Raw genomic sequence first — 20,587 nt, forward strand, 5'->3', positions numbered from 1 at the left:
ACACTCGAGCCATCGAGGCAAGTATCCTCAACTCAGCACCTCCGGTTGCAAAAACCGAGGATGGGGTAACGCATGAAACACGGCCGACCCCTATTAGACCCTAAGGGGCTCGGGGGCTCGAGCCACTCGATCCAAGATCGAGAGACCAAGGTTCGAAGGCTGACCCGCGAAAGGTCTGGGGCCACCTCGCGTCGAACAAGAGCCAGGGGAGAAAACACAGATGAGCCTCAACGGCCTTTGCCCAGCCCGCATTGAGGTAGGTAGGGTCATCTCAACCTTCTAATTCAATCCAGCCTCTAGCTGAGCCCATAGAATCCCCATTGAGGGGGAATCTATTGGAAGGCAGGCCAAGGAGCAACGGAACGCCACCCGAGGGCTTTTGCTGACCCTATCGCAAAGCAAACGGGATCGGATTCTATCCGAACATCCCATTAGCGAGCTCATAAAGCACGTCACTCGAGCCATCGAGGCAAATGACGTTGCCTCAACCCCTCCAGTTGTGAAAACCCGCTGATGGGGCGACAGCCGCAAAATGAGCCGGCCCTTGACCGAATCCCCACCACGCGCGGGGGCTCGGGGAAGGCTGGACTAGCGATAAGGCCAAACGCACGGTCATGCAGTGATCGCCAAAGTCCTAAGTAAGGGGTACACGTGAATACAAACGTAAGTTTGCTACCCTCGCTCCGGTCTCCAGTAACATCCGACCCCAGTGACCGCAAGGGGTCGAATCTTACTCGGGGGCTGATAATGGTACGAGTACCTCCTTTCTTTTTTCGAAACAATCATTACATTAGACCTTCTCCTCGCATCGAGACTGGCGGCAAGGTTTGGGAGAACATATAGGTAAGACTGCAAAAAGCCCATGCCTAGACGGCTACGGTAATTTTGCTCACTAGCACAATCAAAATTTCGCCTAAACACCTTGGGTCCTACAGTCTTAACAAATGGAAGGGTCGGATCGCGTAAATTTTTCCTCATTGCAAAAAAGGAAGGTAAGATCAAACAAATGAAACAAAATTGCAAAACAAAGTCACGAATCCGTTTTCAGACACAAAAGTACCAACACTTGTTCACATATTACGGATAAATGTTTATCAAACTTATTCAACTAACTACTTCCACGGAGGGAGAACCGTTTCTTTCAGCCTGTTCGCCAAGTTCTGTGCAAGGGGAGTCACCGCCCTCTCAATCTCGTCTAGCTCAGGATCTTCATAGACAGGCACGAAGCCTTGGCTCATTACCTCCAAGTTGATCTCCCGATCATAATGAGAACGAGCAACAGCAAAGGCTTGGGTGATCCCGGTGTGAAAGGCGTCCTCCTCAAGCTGGCCCACCCGCGCCGTGATACCAGTGGCATGAATCAGGAGGGAGCCGATCCCCTCTCCTTGCGCCACCTATAGGTCATCGCAGACCACCACGATGGCAGCACGTAGAAGATCATGCTGATCGCTTTCGGCCCGAAGGATCTCCCGCTCCTTGGCGAGATAATTTGCCATCACATCTTTGCTTTTGCCTGTGGCTTTGATGACAATCTCATAGAGCGTTAACCACTATGCGAGGTTGGCCTTGCTGTCGTAGGTGTTGACCCCAAAAATCTTGAAGCTTGTGAGCCATCAGACAACTCGGAGTCTTGCCATGAAGGGACAAAGTTTGGGGGCACTAGGGGCTGGTGGTGCTCAGACGACACTGAGTGCTCCATGCTCGGTGTCAAACTAGCATCGACGTTCCATCTATGGTGGAACCGCCTAAAATAACACACCTATGGAGGCACTCGTCTTCCACCAGACACTAAGCACCCTGAAAGCAAGCTACATCGGGCGGATTCCGTCGAGCACACCCCAAGGGAGAACTCGAAAAATCCACATTTTTCCTCTAGGATCCAATAATGAGAACGAATTTATAATACTTAGTCCATTTCATACAACCAGAGTCCTTAGGAATACATTATTACAGTACCAAGTTCAAAGTGCGGAATTTGAACAGCGGAATTACAATAACCATCTAACGGTAGAATATGAGGATCTGTCTATGCTCACCAGAAGAATCCTCCACACAACAGCTACTCTTCAAGCTACACCTGCAACAGGGTAAATAAACCCTAAGTACACAATGTACTCGCGAGACTTACCCGACTAGTGGAAATAATTTCTTGACTCCAAAGGAGATGATAAGCTCTTTGGGTTGCTGGGTTTTCTTTTGCAGAAAGCAATACTGTAGTGGATCCTTATGTATGGTTCTTATTAGCAGTCATGATTAGTTCATTATCTACCATTCTAGGTAAGCACCTGTTCTACTTTAAAGCAAGAGTTGAGCAAATAGATCCATTTCACTATCTTTCATCTTCTAGTTCTTACTACGGTGCTATATTGTAGACAAGTCATACCGAATTGCCCGACGATTCATGAATCAATGTGTCCAGCTGGGTACCCCGAAACACATGCCCTGCTTGTACCCCAGGCACAAGCAGGACCAACCCATCGCCCTCCTATTAAGGGGTCCAGGTCCCCATCCAAACTTGGACTCCAAACCCCCACACCTGAGTCCCGGACTCAGTATGGAGTTTAGACCTCTACCATCCCCACCTCCAATTAATCGGTCTAAAAAGAGTCAGAACCCACGATAAGAGAGCAATGAGCCTTCCCTGCTCCCATAAACAAGTATGTGTTCATGATGATTTAAAATAAGGGTTATGCACCGGGGCTTACCTTAGGCAGGCGGGGTGTCAGCTCAGTCAGTCCGTGGAGGCTCCAGGACCTCCTTCTGCACGAGGACCTCCTCCTCGTACTCTTCAATCACCTCTTCATACTCCTGCTCGCCCTCGGCCACGAACTCCACCAACTCGTTCTCTATATGCATGCAAGGACGATGCAACACTCAATATTAAGGCAACACTAGTTCTTAAAATAGGAATACATCTACTAAGCCACTAAGCTAGCTCTAATGACTAAGATACCGAGCTAATCATCACCCCCATCAAACCCGTAGGGTTTCACCTACAAGTGCTACTTAGCAACTAAAATATATTCTTACTCTTTTTAACGATTTCCTATATACTACAACAAGGAGTACTTAGCTACCATATTTCTCAACATATTCTAAGGCTACAAAAATTACAGTGAGCACATAATAATACAATAAATCTACTATAAAAAATTCATGGTCAAAGCTATTAGAAATTTACCACAAAATTCCTACAAATACTAATCTAAATAATACTAAACACTCATAAATAATTTAATAGCCGCTCATATCAATATATATATATATATGAACTAAATACACTAACATATAGAGCACAATTTTAGGAACCTAACAAAATTGGTTTCATAATTTTTAGACATCTACACGATTTTATATGATTTACCAAAGTTCAGCTCAGGATTACAAATAAAAAGCTATTTCTATTTTTTATGAAAAATCTAAACCGATTTCGGCCCACGCGGCCCACACGTGGAGGCGGCCCGTGGCGAGGAGGCCTACGCATGCTGGCACATATGCAAAAACGCCTCTGGACTATGAGCAAAGCAACCCACAGTCCATGTTACTATTCCTAGATACAACACTTATACAAAAGAACCCTCGGACCTTTCTCCTCTTTACAACGGTGAGGCCCTCGGCCATCCCCGCGCGTTCCGGCGCGGCGAGCAGTGGCACAGGCACCTACACTGGCCACATGGGACCCTTGCTGACTTAGCTACGAGGCCAACGCTTACCTAGGGTTCGATGCGAGACGATGGGCGGCGGTTGCGCGAGCCGGGACACCATAGAAGGACCTCTCCATGATGGCGGACACCTTGCGACAATGGCGATGGCGTTTAGGTAAGCCGCAGCAACAATCAAGGTAGTAGGGCAGTGGGTGAGCAACGACAACTCACCGGTGACCTTACCAAGAAGCTGGCTTTCCCCGAGATGGCCCGAGCGAGGCTGGCCGCGTGCACACGACAAGGCAAACGGCGGATATCTAAGGCACAGCCGCGTCAGCAGTGAGGAGGTGGCACAAAAGCTATGACTAGCGTGCGCACGATGAAGAGGAAGCCAAGGCAAGCTAATGGTGCAAAGGAATTGGCATGGGGTAAAGTGGTGGAGACTGGCCACTACGCTGGCGACGACAAGCCATAACGGCACGACGGCGGCAAGATTCCAAAATTGGAGCTTGGCGTGACGCGAGTCAAGGCATGGTGGGGTCAGATGGAGAGAGGGTGTGAAGGCGGAGATGCGAGCACAAGGAATTGATGAGGTGCTCGCTCTCTGGCTTCACTGCGATGTGACACGACAACGATAGAAACAGAGGAAGGGAGAGACGGGCACGGCAGTGGGTTCGGCTCGTCCATGCCTTAGCAGGACGCGAGCGGTGGGACTAGGAGGCCCACGCGCCGGTGCTAGCCGATGGGTGTGCGTGCCCGATCGGCGTGGCCCACGTGGCCGTAGTGCCAAAAATGGCAAAGCGACGGCGACGCGCATGGCCACATGTGGACGACATCCAACCGGGCTAGGGAGGGGAAGCGCGAGGACGTGCCATGGACACTTTTTAAGCGTCCAAAACAACTAATCGGTTGGCCAAACACCCAAACCATCTTCACCATACTTTAGAGGGTACATTAGGCTACTAAAACAGGCCATGACACTACTCTGCTTCTTAACTAAATTTTTCTACAAAAATTGATGAACAAAGCAATGTCTACCCTTTCCAAAGTTCAAGAAATTTCCTAAGTTCTGAGTTGAACTCTATTTCAAATTGTATTTCTAAGCTACTAGAAATCTTAGCTAGTAATATCATTTTTCGACTGCTGGTATTTCATTGTCATCTACAAAGTTTGTACTTCAAACTTTATTCAAGTACCACATACATGTTCTATAGCATTTTTTCTTAATAAAAATTGGTTTTAAACCCTAAGTGATATAACATGACTATGGAATTAACTTTCATTTCATATTTCCGTTGATCGTTTTGAGTTACGGAAATTAATCTACACTCTTTATTACATGCATTAACACAAACATGATGCTCATGACATGTTTTAGTAAATGATTTATAGTGTAACACTGTGTTACACCATCTCCGCATCGTAGCGCGCGACCCTACTATTTTCGACGCGATCGCGGACGTCGATGTTGGCGTTGATGTGTTCGCGAAAGTCATACGGCAGGGGTTGATTCACCTCCTGGTTGGCGCTACGGTTGCCACCTCGGCCGCCCGGTGGATAAGGAGGGCGTCCGCCCTAGTCCAGATATGCTTCGTAGTTGCCCCTAGAACCTTGATAAAGGTAGGGGCCACCGGCTTGGTGTCGAGGGCGCTCGGAGCCCTGATGTTGACTTCCTCTGTCATGGCGGGTGCGACGACTACAAGCTGACGCGGTCGAGTAAGACGGAGCAGGATGGCGGATCTCATTGACTTGAACTTGAGCCGCTTTGATATGCGCCTAGATCTTCTCGATCTCTAGAGTTAGTGGGAGCTTCTCCAACTCATTGAAAATGACGGCGAGATTGGCGCTTGGTGTCTTCTACACCTGCTGATTGCCCACCATGTCGAACTCGTCCTCCAGATTGCGACGCGCGTGGTGTGGGGCGCTAGGATCCTCATCAGCCATACAGACGGCTTCTTCATCTCGACGTCACTGGCGATCGGCGTTCCTTTCCAAACGGGCATCGCGATCGGCGGCGGTTTCGGTGTCTCTGGTGATGTTGTCGTGGCTAATGTGGTAGATCCCGCCCCCAAATCCCAGCGAAAAAGTAGGGCAGGTGGAGATGGTTTCGATCGAGCCCTGAGAATAATCATCAGGGCTCTCCTCTAGGATGTTGTGGAGGGAGTCATCCAAAAGCTGGCGAATAGACACCTTGTTGACCACGGGAGCGGATTGACCTGCCTCAGGCAGATCGATCATGTAGAGGTCGTCGATGTGGTCGTGCTCGGCGTGGTCGATGAAGAGGTGGTGGACGATGTCTTGATACGTAGATCCCGCACCCACCAACCTGAAGGGATAGGGCCTTGGCACGTTCTCCATCGGGGCCTCGTAGTCAGCCAATTGTAGGCCGGCAACTAGGAGTGGTCGGCATTGCACCGTACGCCCTTCTACCAGATCTAAATCTTGTCACCCCGGACGTCGTGGCCGAGCATATTGCTCGGTCGTAGTGGCTCGGTGAACTTGGGGCGCTGGGACTTCATTGCTCGTAGTAGACCGATCTAAGATCGAGTCCATGAGGAGCTAGCATCCCGCTAGGCGGTCTGTGACCCGATCGATAGATGCGATCAGATCGTCGTTGTCGATGGATCTCCTAACCCAGCGGCGGGGTGCCGAGATCGAAGATGTTACAGATGTTGGCACGATTGGCGCAGGGTGATTATGCACCGCCTTCATGATTTCCTCGACGCCATTGGCGCCGATGACCCAGGTCATAGATCCTCCCATGAAGGTCTAACCTGGTTCGGGAAGGATCATGGAGCTCGGGAAGCGGACCATCTGGCTTACCATAGAGTCAGCACGCACAGCCCATACCTGGCACGTCACTGTCGACGAAATACGACCGACAGTCTACATAGGGGTATGCCCACGGTAGTAGATGAATCGGTGGAGGCGCGCGTGACGAAAACTAGATGGTGACACAGAACACAAGAGACAACGATTAGACAGGTTATTGATGTAATACCCTACGTCATGTGTCTTTGGTGAATTGTATTATGAGATAACATGAAAACGAGGGGCTTCCTAACCGCCTTATATAGCTTGGGGGTAAGGTTATAGGTCAGTTGAATCTAATCCTGATCAGTTACACGATAGGAATTATAAAGATTACAGAATTTAACATATCCGAACATATTTTCCTTACGAGGCACGCCAACCTGTACCGTGCCCCGCCTGGTGTAGTCTTGTGGGCTAGGCCTCCCTTACGGTTCGACCTATGTACAGCCCTAAGGATATCGGGGGTCATACCCCCACACACATAACTTTACTCATAAAAACAGTGGAATACATTTGACACATTAGTATTCTTAGATAGTGGCACCTCTGAGATTTATTAACATTTCACAATCTTGCCATCATAAAATACAGCGTCGCTGTTGCAAACTTGAAATACTTTAAACTGGGATGTATGGTAAAACATCCGGCAAATTGAAGGTACTGTAGATAAGAGAAGCCATGAGATAAGTGTCATTTAGGAAATAATAAGCACATAAAAATGAAATGGCAAGAGAAGCGACAAAACTACTCAACATACAGTTCAGTGTGTGGTCGGACATCGACAGAACGTAAGTTTTTTAATTGACAATATATTTGGAAATCCAAGGACATGCCATGTTGTAGACCTGTAGTCGGCATGGAAGAAAAAATGAGCTTCAAAATAGCTAAATAAAGGAGCAAAGGTGTCTGGTAGTTGGAATGCCAAAAATGGAGTTCTTGGTAGTCTGCAGCCTAAGCCTCTGCATCCACGTAGGATCGGACAACATCTTGGTTTTCTCGCGAAATTTGTTCAAAGCAGATAGAAATCCATTTCACCCAGTGGCGGAGCCAGGATTTATACTAAGGGGGCGGTCGTCAGGAATTATACTTAGGGGGCCGGCTCGGTCTTTTTCATTGCGATAATTTTATTATCTAGTTGTGTTTTATATGATTATATTATCTAGAAGATATTAATAGGTATATATGACAAGAATTTTATATAATCTCCCTCTTAATATAAATAAAAAATATTAAGTCATACTACTAATTTTGTTTGTTGTGAAACGTTGGGGGGGGGGGGGGGCATGGCCCCTGCCAGCCCCCCCCTTGGCTCCGCCAGTGATTTCACCCCAATCCTAAAACCTTGGTCACAACTGTTTGACCATTTTTTTTGCAATGTTCATTCATCGGATAGAGTTGTCTCACTGAGTGGCCAGGTTGTAGGTTCGAAGTAGCTTCTTCGTAGATATTGCGGGGGAAAGACTTACCTCGGTTTTCCCTTCTCGAGACCCTAGACCCTAGTCTTTTTTTTTTGAATTACCTCAGACCCTAGTCATGTAGAAGCCTCCAAGACTAGGTCTGTCCTTTTATTCATTCATCGGATGAGGCTGCGTTTAGTTCGTGAAATGAAAATTTTTGGATGTCACGTCGGATGTTTCGGGGATGTCGAAAGAGGTTTTCGGATACTAATAAAAAAACTAATTACATAGCTCGCCTAGAAACTACGAGACGAATTTATTAAGCCTAATTAATCCGTCATTAGCGCATGGTAGTTACTGTAGCACTTATGGCTAATCATATACTAATTAGTCTTAAAACATTCGTCTCGCGATTTCCGACCAAACTGTGCAATTAGTTTTTTTTCGTCTATATTTAATACTCCATATATGTGTCGCAAGATTCGATGTGATAGTTTAGGGTGAAAATTTTTGGAAACTAAACCAGGCCTGAGTGGAAATCCATAATTATCTTTAAGAACAATGGCCTTCTTGTTCATTTGGCTCCTCCCCTCCTTGTAGAAGTATCTGTACCCACTCTCCCGAACCTGACACCTGCTCTGAAGGACTGTGCAGTTATCATTTGTCTCAATTCTGTAGATGCACACCCTACAAAACTCAGGAAATAAGTAACTGTCTTACCTCACAGCTTTCGTAACAGTAAGAAAAGGTCCGCTCCACCCGTAATCATCATCCACAAAGGAAATCAGTCAGCAACCAGGTGTACATCCTTAAGTAAAGAGGCAACATCAGAAGACCCCCATGGGATAGATTATATATTGGTCCTTGGAGACAAATTTCATGTTTTTTTGGAGGGCACATCAATCACGATTTCTTCAATGGCGGACGAAGGAGGTGAGGTTCTTCCGCTTCTTGCAAAAAAGATGCACCCTGATGAGTGAGTAAGGCAGATCTGCTAGTATCAAAGAATGCTCAACAGCAAAAGGATGCAAAGAAACTAAGGTCCAGGAGGGTGATTGTGTGAGAACTAACCTGGGCAAAAATGGCGGCTAGGGTTTCCTCGAGCGCAGATTCGCGTCGCGTCAACAGCGAAGGGGAGCAGCGGGCCCTATGCTCGCAACCACAAGCGGCGTGTGTGCTCGGTGGCGCTCCTCTCGTGAGCAGCAGCAGTGGCACCATGATGTAGGGCATCGTCGGTCGCGGTCGCCGGCCATAGCCGTCGCCAACGCCACGCCCTCGGCCGGGGCGGCGCCTCCGCTCCCATGGGCCATTGGGCAGCGCCGCTGCCGCTCCCATCGGCCCTCAGGCGTGTAGCCGCCGAGGCGGCGCCTGCGCTCCCGTCGGCGCCGCTGGGCGGACGGCCGCCGAGGCGCCCCATCCGAGGACGCCGCGCCATTGTCCGATGTCGTGGGTTGGGGGCCGACGAAACGCTATGCTGGGGACGACGGAGGTCGCGGCGGCAGAAGGAACGTGCCGGAGCCATCGAGGAAGGTTTTTTTTTGTGCGGAGGGACGTACAGGCGCTAGAAGGCTCGAGGGAGCGGGCCGCTCGGCTGCCTTTTTGCGGTGGCACAGGAACGGAAGGTTCGAGCTTTTGTTTTTTTTTTCCTTTTTTTGCGGTGGGCGGCGGTTAAAATGGACGGTGATTGATCCGCGTATGGCAGGAAATGGACAGAGCCAGTTGGCAGCGACGTGGCTCGCGGAGGAAGCAGTTTTGGTATACAGCAGTAAGGGTCTATGGTAGATTATAGGCAGATAACGCTGTGCAAGGGGGGTTTGGATCAGGGGCTTAGCCGTCTCAAATAGGATGTTTGACGGACTATACATGAACTAATTATAAAACTAATTGCACAAGAGTAGACTAATTAACGAGACGAATCTATTAAGCCTAATTAATTCACAATTAGCACATGTTTACTATAACACCACGTTGTTAAATCATGGCCTAATAGGATTAATAGATTCGTCTCACAAATTAGTCTCAAACTGTGCAATTAGTTTATAATTAGTCTATATTTAATATTCCAAATTAGTGTCAAACATCTGACAGGAAAAATTTAGTCATGGAACCAAACGTCCTATGCTAGCGCGCGACACCCTCAAGGCACGTGAGAACCATCCACGCGTCCGACCGGGCCTGCTTCCCTGCACGCTGCTTTTTATTTTCCGCCGATCCATCCATCCCATGTCGGCTGTCACCTCCTTTACGCCGATTCTAAGGAGACCGCTTGCTCAATCGATTGAAATCTCCTACTCCTCTCCACCCATTTGGTCTCTGCCCCTGTCCTCCGCACTCAACACATGAACGTAGGTAATCTTGTATTTCCCAATTCCCCGATAGTCTCTTCCTCTGTAATCGACATGTGGGTCCGTGTAGATCGATCGGCGTCATAAAGTTAGGTTGTTCACCTCTATATCCACTTGGTTTGTTCCCTACAATTTATTTGTTATCTACCAGCCGATTTGAGGATTGTTTCTATAATCTGGTTGTTTGGGGAACAAATTCATATATGGTACACTGATGGCTCTGGATGCTCAGAGAAAGCTGCATATATCTATGAAAATCTTGAAATATCATATTAATTGTTGGAGATAGTACCAAGTTAGAATGAAGTTGCTCTACATTATGGCAAAACTTTGTGTGATGTACATAGTACAATATGGGAAATGGCATTGTAGTTAAATGTACCTTGTGAACTTGCCGTAGTAATGTTGTAATCAATAAAAGTTGCATATGAAGGACATACTCCTTTCTTTGTCTAAACAAACAAATCTAAAAAAAGGGAGTTTATGAATATAGGTATTGTGATCAACAGATGGCCAAGAAAGCATGATGGGTTTCCCATGTACCAACTTAAAACTTGGGTCTATTGATTATGTGTCAGGTTCACTAAACTTGAACAAACTTGAAATGGTATATTAATTTCTACTGTCAAGTTTTTTATAAACTCCCCTTTTTTAGATTTGTTTGTTTAGACAAAGAAAGGAGTATGTCCTTCAATAGACCCATGTACCAACTTAAAACTTGGGTCTATTGATTATGTGCCAGGTTCACTAAACTTGGACAGACTTGAAATGGTATATTAATTTCTACTGTCAAGTTTTTTAAGTTGTTGAACCTCCCACATTCAATTCTTACCAATCGACGAGGAAATTCTTTTTAACTCTCCTAAGATATTACATTTAACAAGTCTAATATAATTGTACAAAGAGAAAATTACCTGTATGGCCTCCAAAAAACTGTGTCTTCCTTCTATGCCCTTTTTAACTTACCTGTTGAAAGCCCTTGTTTGGTTTTGGATAATTAATGAAACCTTAGTGAACTAACCTTTGGCTCTAAGTGTTATATGAGATAGGTTGGTTCACTCCAAGTGGTGGAGCAAGATGGCACTCATGGTGATGGAGGTGGCCAAAAGATGAAGATCAAGTGCTCCAACTTAAAAAAGAAGAAAGAAAAAAACAAAATGAGCTCAAGTCAAAGGTATAAACCATAGGACCATTTTTTTGGCGGTCAAGACACTATAGAGAGTATGACCGAGATTAGAATAGATAGTCGTACTATGAATGGGAAAAATCAAGGTAAAAGCGGTTATCAAGTGCCACTAGGTGATGTCATTCATGCATTGCATTAGGACCTAGTGTGTGCTAACTTAACCCTTGAAAATGCTCTGAAAAATGCTAACACACGTGCACAAGTGGTGGAACACTTTGGTGTTAGCACATGGAAGCAAGTGTGGAAAAAAAGAGTTCAAAAGAGATGACTTAGGGGCGTTGGACCCTGGTTGGCAAGGCAGCCGGACCATGGGTTGAGGGTCCGGTACCTAACCCTAAGTGCATAGTGCTGTCACAGGGGCGTCGGACTCTAGGCAGCATGGGCTCTAGCCCATGGCGCGCCAGTCCGGTTGGGCACAGGTACACAGCAAGCACAGGTACTCAGGCCAGAGGGTCTCCCATCGGCTGTGGGTCTAGTGGTTCGATAAATATTTCACGCAAGATAGAGAGTAGCCAAAACGCGTTGGACCCTGGCTCTTTGGTCTAGAGGATTGGGCCGAACCGAGTCCAGAGCTGTTTTGGCTCTTTGGAGCCTTACTGGAGTGCGCGCGAACCGTGGTGAGCTATGGCCCGTGTGGTGGATTGTTGCAGTTCGGAACTTAGTCCTGAGCGTGCGTGTGCGAGCTGTTGGCTCCAACTGTCATGTGACTGTTTGAAGAGGGACACGTGGTGGAATTAGATTTAACATGGGGTGGCGTCTGACCCACGGTGCTTGGTCCGGAGCTCCCGGAGTCCGGGTCCGGAGCTCGGTCTGACGGCCCTCTGTGGGCGTAATGGCTAGTAGAGCCTTGGAGGCTCTATAAGTAGATGTTGGCCTTCTTGGACTCACTCTCTTAGAATTTTTTTTATCATTGATACATCATTGTGAGCTAAAGCAAACCTCTCCCACTCATCTCCTTACTTAGGCATGGCCTATTTTCAACGGTTTAAAGCAAGTTATCTTAGATTTGAAGGAATAGATCGGAATTGGAATTCATATCTATCGGAAAAATACCCTATCTGTCGATAAAGAGCCTATTTCTTGCCATTCTGATCGTCGAGAATATATCCAAATTCAATAAATCAATTCATTTTATCGTATAATGGTTCCTGAACACTTTAATGCTACAGATTGTGTATTCCAAGTGAGTTGAGAGTGATCCAAAGTGCATTTGCTTGAATGGTTGTGTTGATGCCATACCCTGAGTATCCCGACTACTGGATTTGCTCGGCACTGACTCCAGATCAGAAGAGACCCGAAGGCCTACAACTACCCTATTCGCGGAAGGATATCTCCGGATTGTGCCAAGACTCCGACTAGGGCACGACTCCTTAGCTTGTAGGGAAAGTTGATCTCAGATATAAATAGCTAGCAATACCCATGTTGTAATCATATCATCTTTCAAAGGCATAGCTACATTGTACTCGCAATCTCACCGAAATATAAGAATACAAGAGTAGCAACTAGATGTAAGACTTTTACTCGCTTCTCGGAGACCGAAACTAGTATAAATCTCGTGTCTCGACTGAGATTGTTCTTTACACCAAATGGGGTTTCCCAAGAACCAAATATCCGCTGATAACAAATACCGACAGAGACAAAACCAGTAGAGGAATTCCATGTGAAGATCAATCATACCGATTGTCAGAGGAGTTTTGTTCCCAAGATGTAGCTCGACGCCGCCTGAGGAACTTGTCGTTCCATGCGAAGGAGCCTACTTTCGCGACAATGGGTGACCTGATCACCGAGGTGATGCACGTGAAGTAATAATTGGCCACAAGCGAACAAAGAGAGAACTGATCTACACCGCCATGCAAGTCAAGATAAGTACCAACAGCTATACATGCTAATTACAGCTAATTAAGATAGCAAGGCTTGCCTATCTATCCATGTACGGCATCAGGCACGTGCGTGCAATTCTCTACTACGCCACATTTGCACATCACTGCCGGCATCATCACTGCTGGATTTGTGAGAATCGACAGTGATGTACCTTCACTGCCGGTTATGGGCTTGAAAATAAAAAAATGATTGGGGCTGGGCTAAAACCGACAGTGAAGGACCACATCACTGTCGGTTTGTGGCTTGAATCGGCAGTGTTTTGGCGGCCACTCATCACTGCCGGTTTAAGCCAAAAGCCGACAGTGATTGGGCTCTATCACTGTCGGTTCTAGCCAAGAACCGACGGTGATAAGCCTACAACACAAAAAGGTTGCAGCCATCATCTCCTTCCTCCTCTCTTCCATCCCAAGAACAGAGGCGCGCGTTTGGAGCCTTCCCTCCATTGTTGCGGCTACTTTTCACCATGAAGCTAGTGCTTGGATTTTGAAGAATGGCTTGATCTTTTTGCTTTAAGGTTAGTAACAAACATCCACTCCTTTGATTTTGTTGCTTAATTAGCTTCATTTTGATGGCTACATTGCTTGATTCTCATTCTAGTTCTTTCTCCATTCTAGAGAGCACTTTTCCAATTGGACATTTGTGCAAGGCTCAAATTGTGGTGAATCCATCATCCAAACGGTTGGTGTCTATGAACACATTTAAATTCCTAGTTAATTATTCCATGGTGGTCAAGATCATCATTATTAGTATGTGTTGCTATAATTAGTTCTTAGAAGTAGAGTAGAATAGATGTTCTTCATTATTGTGCAATAATTATTTTTTACTATGATTTTCAATTTACACGTCCGGGGCTACCAATTTCAATTTTCCAATAATTAGTGTATAATAATGTTTTCCAAAAATAGTACTTTCGAGCTACAATTGTTGTTCATGAAGCTCGATTTCTTATTAATTCTTTGTAATTACTGTCTCAGTATTTTTTGTGTGTAGAGATGGATCGAGAGTGGATGCATCTGTCCCGAACGGACAAACGGTACATGCATGGCGTTAGCCAGTTTATCATCGATGCCAAAGCCCATGCTGGGAATGGGAACCCTGTCTTCTGCCCATGCAAAGATTGCAAGAATCATAGGAACTTTTGTCAAATTGACTCTATATGATCGCACTTGATTACTAGGGGGTTCATGCCAAACTATACGATATGGACTATGCATGGTGAGGTTGGTGTGAATGTTCTATAGGAAAACGATGATGATGTGGACATGCCTGACGTAGCCATCCACGATGCTGACGAGGAATCCGGTGTCAATACAGAACCTATGACCATAGTTAATAATGTGTTTAGGAACACGCTAGCTGATGACACCGAGGATAACGATGGCATTTCTCAGCTGCTATATAATGTAGAGACCGGATGTCTTAGTGAAAGACAGCTGAGAAAGCTAGAGAAAATGAGACAAGATGGCAAAACACCATTGTATAGGAATTGTCCAATGAGCAAACTAGAAGCCGACATCATGTTGTTAGAGTTCAAATCGACAAACGGATTGAGCGATAAAGGTTTCAATCAGTTGTTAGGTATAATAAGGAAAATGCTCCTAGAAAAAAATGAGTTACCAGAAAAGACATACTTGGCCAAGCAAATGATCTACCCCATCGGCCTCGAGGTTGAAAAAATCCACGCATGTTCCAATGATTGCATATTGTACCATGGAGAAAAATACAAAGACTTGGACAAGTGCCCTAAGTGTGAAGCTCCATGATACAAGGAAGGACCATCAGATGAGGGTACCAAGACCAGAGGAGGTCATGTAAAGGTCATTTGGTATTTCCCTATAGCTCCCTGGGTGCATAGGTTGTTTGCATGTGCAAAGTCAGCCAAGCTGTTGCGCTGGCATGGCAAAGAGCGTAAGAAAGATACAATGACGAAGCACCCCACCGATGGGCATGACTAGAGGACTATCAATACTATGTTCTATAAGGATATTGGTGGAGAGGTAAGGCACCTTTGGTTTGCTTTGAGCACAGATGGGATGAATCCTTTTGACCAGGTTAGAAGTAATCATAGCACCTGGCCAGTGACGCTCTGTATATACAACCTTCCACCTTGGGTCTGTATGAAGCGGTTGTACATCCAGATGCCACTACTGATCCAAGGGCCAAGACAACCTAGGAATGACATCAATATGTTTCTAGAACCAGTGATCGATGAACTAGTGGAGATGTTTGAAAAGGGTGTGCCGGATGTTTGGGACGAGTACAAAAAGGAACATGTCCTGATCAAGGGAGTATTTATCGCTACAATCACCGACCTGCCAGGTCAAGGTTCGTTGTTCGGAGAGAAGACAAAAGGCTATACTGGATGTGTCGAGTGCTTGGATGACACCGATGCGGTAAATCTGTCAAATAACTCAAAGATAGTTTATATGGGACACCGTAGGTTCCTACCTAAGGATCACCCTTACCGCAGGAACAGAAAAGATTTCAATGGTACTATTGAGAAATGCTTAGCTCCAAAATATCGAGACGGGCCTATGATACTTCGAGAACTCAAGAAACTGGAGGTTGCCCTTGGGAAGGGGGAGAATGCAGTAGCAGTGCCTGATAGGAGCGTTTGGAAGAAAAATCGGTTTTCTGAAAGCTACCTTATAGGTCATTTATGAGTGTACGCCACTGTCTTGATCCCATGCACATCACTAAAAATGTGTGCGCTAACACTCTTAACACCTTGATGGACACCGAGGGGACATCGAAGGATTCACTAGCCACACACCTGGACATGCAACACTTGGGAATCAGGAAGGAGCTGCATCCCATGGAGCTAGAGAATAGCCAGTTCAAACTTCCGATTGCGTCATGGACATTGAAGAAGGAAGAAAAGTGTGCACTTATTTCTTTCTTCAATGAACTCAAAGTCTCGACGGGCTACTGTGCGAACCCGTAGAGGCTAGTGAACATGAGAGAACTCAAGTTCAACTATGGCCCTATGAAGGCCCATGACTGTCATGTCATTATGACTCAGCTGCTCCCTATTGCCCTGCATGGTATCCTCCCCACAAAGGTCCGTGCCCCAATCATAAAGCTTTGCTCGTTCTTCAACTTGATCTCAAAAAAGGTCATTGATGTGTCCATGCTAGAGCAGCTACAGCGGGACATAGCCAAAACTCTCGTTAGGCTTGAGATGCATTTCCCGCCGACTTACTTTGATATCTCATTGCATCTGCTCATTCATCTTGTTGACCAAATTAGAGCCCTTGGCCTAATGTACCTGCATCAGGTGTTCCCTTTTGAAAGATTGATGAAAGTTTTCAGGAGGTATGTTAGGAACAAATTCAGGCCAGAAGAGGGCATGGTTGAAGGATGGTCAATGGAGGAGGCCATTGAGTTCTGCGCATATTATCTGGACATCAAAAGGGTCGGAGTTCTAGAATCTTGTCATGAGGGAAGACTACGTGGCAAAGGAATGATTGGGGAGAAATCTATTACAATAGACAACCCTGTTTCTTTCAGACATGCATATTTCGCTATTCTCCAGCAAGGTGAGGGTGTGATGCCATACATTGAGGAACACAGGCAATCACTACAAACTCTATATCCGAGCAGGTCATAGGCTTCGCTAGATAAAAAATATAAGGAGGAATTTGTCAACTGGTTGTGACATCGCTTGCTTGGAATAAAGTTGGGTAATCATCTAGATGCCTTAGCCAAGGGACCTTCTAGTACATATCTTAAGTACCAAGGGTATGAGATCAATGGATTCACAATTTATACAAAAAAGCAAGATGGAAAGAACACATACCAAAATTGTGGTGTTCGTTTTGATGCTCACGATGAAAACGGCAACGTGCAGGCGACATACTATGGTTTCATAGAGGAGATATGGGAGCTAGCCTATGGTCCATTGAAGGCAGCTCTTTTTTGCTGCCAGTGGGTCCGGCTCGAGGAAATCAACACTAACAGCGAAGGGTTCACTACCGTTGATCTCACTAAGACCGTATATAGAGATGACCCCTTTGTCCTTACAAGAGATGTTATGCAAGTCTTCTGTGCAAGGGACAACAAGACAAAAGGAAGGCTAAAAGTAGTCCTAGAAGGGAAAATGAAGATTGTTGGTGTTGATGGAGTGACGGACGAAGAAGACTACAGGGGCTATCAGGAAATGCCTCCATTCGGGGCGAACGTACCCCTACCTATCATTCAAGAGGGTGATGAACCTGCTTATGTATAGCTTGATCACAATGAGGCCCTCATTATTGATGCACCTAAAGATAGTTAGATTATTGTTAACTATGTAATCATTATGCACATAACCATGAAGGATGTTTGATCCTGATGAAACTCTCATCTCCTCTCTCCTCCTCATTAATACTCTGCCAACTCAGCAAATATACCGACATATCATAGCAATTAATGAGAATGAAAGTTATTTAAAACTACCATTGAGACTGACCTTATTACTATTCAAACACTCGATTAGACACCGAACGTAACATTTCTAAACTTTACTCTCTAAATTTAAACACTAGCTAAATATAAATATAAATATAAATATATATGTCTAGACTTCCGATAGAAGGACATTGGGGCGCCCATTCTCTTCTGAGCTACTACTAGTAGTGAGGGATCCACAGCTCCTCAGCACCACTGGTCCCCATCCAGTTTGTAGTCCCTACTCACAATACTCGAAGGAGCCCAGCCCATAGTCGGCATTGAGCAAAGGTGTAGTAGCTCCATTCCTCCTCCAACCTTCATTGATCATTGATGTATGTGCTCCTAGAGATGTGAATGGGAATGCCTGTGGCTTGTGTGTTGACTGTTGAGTGATCCATTTATTTGATGCATGTACTGTTCCAGTCTTCAGATCAGGCCGAGATGAAGAGGAACGCTAAGAAGGCCATGGAGAAAGAAGGTGCACAAAGAAAATTCATTTAATAATTTATAAAATTGAAACAAAAAATTTGGGCCGCCTGGGACTCGAACACGGGTCTTGGGGGCTAAGTTGCGGAGTCTTAACCGTTGAGGCAGTCGGAGGAATTCAAAAGGAAGGAAAAAGTTATACTATTTAACCCCTAACTGATACAGCCCCATCACTGCTGGTTTGAGGAATGGCTGTCGGTTTAGAATTACAACCGATAGTGATGAGCAATTTCCCAAAGTCATTTAATAATTTATAAATTGAAACAAAAAATTTGGGCCACCTGGGACTCGAACACGGGTCTCGGGGGCTAAGCTGCGGAGTCTTAACCATTGAGCCAGTCGGAGGTATTCGAAACAAATAGAAAAGTTATCCTACTTAACCCCTTACTGCTACACCCACATCAATGTCGGTTTGTGGATTAACCCGACAGTGATATTTCCTCATCACCGTTGGTTTAGAATTACAACTGGTAGTGATGTGCAATTTCCCAAAGTCATTTAATAATTTATAAAATTGAAACAAAAAATTTGGGCCACCTGGGACTCGAACACGAGTCTTGGGGCTAAGTTGCGGAGTCTTAACCATCGAGGTAGTCGGAGGAATTCGAAAGGAAGGGAAAAGTTATACTACTTAACCCCTAACTGGCTGCGATGGCGGTAGGGCCCTTCACTGCTGGTTTTGGTTCTTCACAGTCGGTTGCTCAAACTGACACAGAAGGCTCCATTCACTGTTGATTTTTAAACTAAAACCAACAATGATGTGTAGATGCTCCTCACATGCCAACAGTGCTCCCACTGACCACAACAGTTGGAACACTGCTCCCACCTACCCTGACAACTTTAGTTCAGAAATAAAAATGTACCATGACTGCTAGCCCCTATAAAATGGCCCTCGACTAGGAGCTAGCCTCTCCATGCATGTTGGTTTCAGCCAGGCCTTATCAGCCATGATACAATGTTTTCCTCTCACAACAAACCACAGATATTGTTACGCGTCGTAGTCCACCAAAATGGTGCACACAAGAGGTACTAAAAGAATGCTACTGAAGATAGAGCAACGCCGAAGATTGGAGATGCCACGAGGTTCACAGAGCCATCCGCTGCGGTGCGCATCTAGAAAAAGGCCATGTACATATAAGGCAGAATCATCGATGCCACCTTGTCATCTCCAACCGGTATAGCTCGTAGACCACCTCGGTGCTGCTGTTTGCCCCTAGTTGGTGCTAGAAGAATGCTACTGAGGTGGTTATATTATAATGTGTTGATACATATTGATTATAACATTAACCTATAAGCAAATAGGTCTTTGTTATTGTATATGGAATTTTAGTGTAAGGTCTTTGTTATCGTATATGTAATTTATTTCTAATATTTTTGTTATTTTTTGATGTATTTCATTACTATCTAAATAAATATATCATTGTTCTTAAAACTTTCCCACTGTACTATCTAAATAAATATATCCTTTACATATATGCACCTTCACTGTCGGTTCTACTTACAAACCGGCAGTGATATTAACTTTCACTGTCGGTTCTATTTAAAAACTGGCAGTGATATTAACTTTCACTGTCGGTTCTACTTAAAAACCGGCAGTGATATCCATGCTCCCCTATATAAAACAAACCGCTGGCCACATACATCGATCCCACCCACCCACGAACTCTCACAGTCTTATTTCTCACGTTTCACTCTCACTTCTCAAGAAATCCACTCTCTCTACGTGATTTGGTCATGGCTCCTGCATTTTCAACTGTATTGATATGTTGTCTTCTCCAATATTCTATCTATATTCATTTGATCTATATTTATATTCATGTTTCTTTGCATTCTACATTTATATATATTCTTATTCCTTGCATTCGATCTATATTTAATTATGTTGCCATATTTTACTTGGAAGAATTTTTTGTGCATATATTTTATGTTCATATATTTTTGGCATTTTATCGATCAGGTGGTATGAACAACGGACCTCCCCCACCACAAGAACCAGCTTTCCACCCTGGCGATGAGCCATTTGCTCCTAATGTGGCCATTCTATGGTTCCATGTTCTAGCTATTGTATGAAATATTTTCCAACATCTTTTGTTTTTTGATGCTAACAAATAAGTGTAATTAGTTTAATATCATTGTTGCATACATATATGTCACAGACTATATCCCCAATAGATTGGCTGCGAACAACACTTAATTGGTTCTTTATCTCGGACATCATCGAGAACGCGACATCTAATGCAAGTGGTCGGCTATGGACGTGTGAACTCAGTTTTTCCATCCCTTTGAGGGGTGCAAATCATCGGAACCATATCCATGAGACGGGAAGACAGAGTCCGAATGTGATAAGCGCCCAATTCAGTGCCGTGCGCATCTATTTAGAGGCACTTCGACGTGTTTGCTATG

The 20,587-nt window shown here is 45.3% G+C and overlaps 1 long non-coding RNA gene across 3 annotated transcripts; it reads right to left on the reverse strand.

Annotated features, from left to right (window-relative positions):
• Positions 1-7,857: 7,857 nt before the first annotated feature.
• LOC136529643 (uncharacterized) lies at positions 7,858-9,452 on the reverse strand. Of its 3 annotated transcripts, none has more exons than XR_010777384.1 (3): positions 8,927-9,452; positions 8,576-8,824; positions 7,858-8,488 (listed from the first exon to the last, which is right to left on the reverse strand). It is a non-coding gene; the product is annotated as an uncharacterized lncRNA (long non-coding RNA). The 3 variants fall into 3 exon arrangements; XR_010777383.1 differs by having other exon boundaries at positions 7,858-8,493; XR_010777385.1 differs by having other exon boundaries at positions 7,858-8,501.
• Between the last annotated feature and the right edge of the window lie 11,135 nt (positions 9,453-20,587).

This window comes from Miscanthus floridulus, chromosome 19, assembly GCF_019320115.1.
Source record: "Miscanthus floridulus cultivar M001 chromosome 19, ASM1932011v1, whole genome shotgun sequence".
NCBI lineage: Eukaryota > Viridiplantae > Streptophyta > Magnoliopsida > Poales > Poaceae > Miscanthus > Miscanthus floridulus.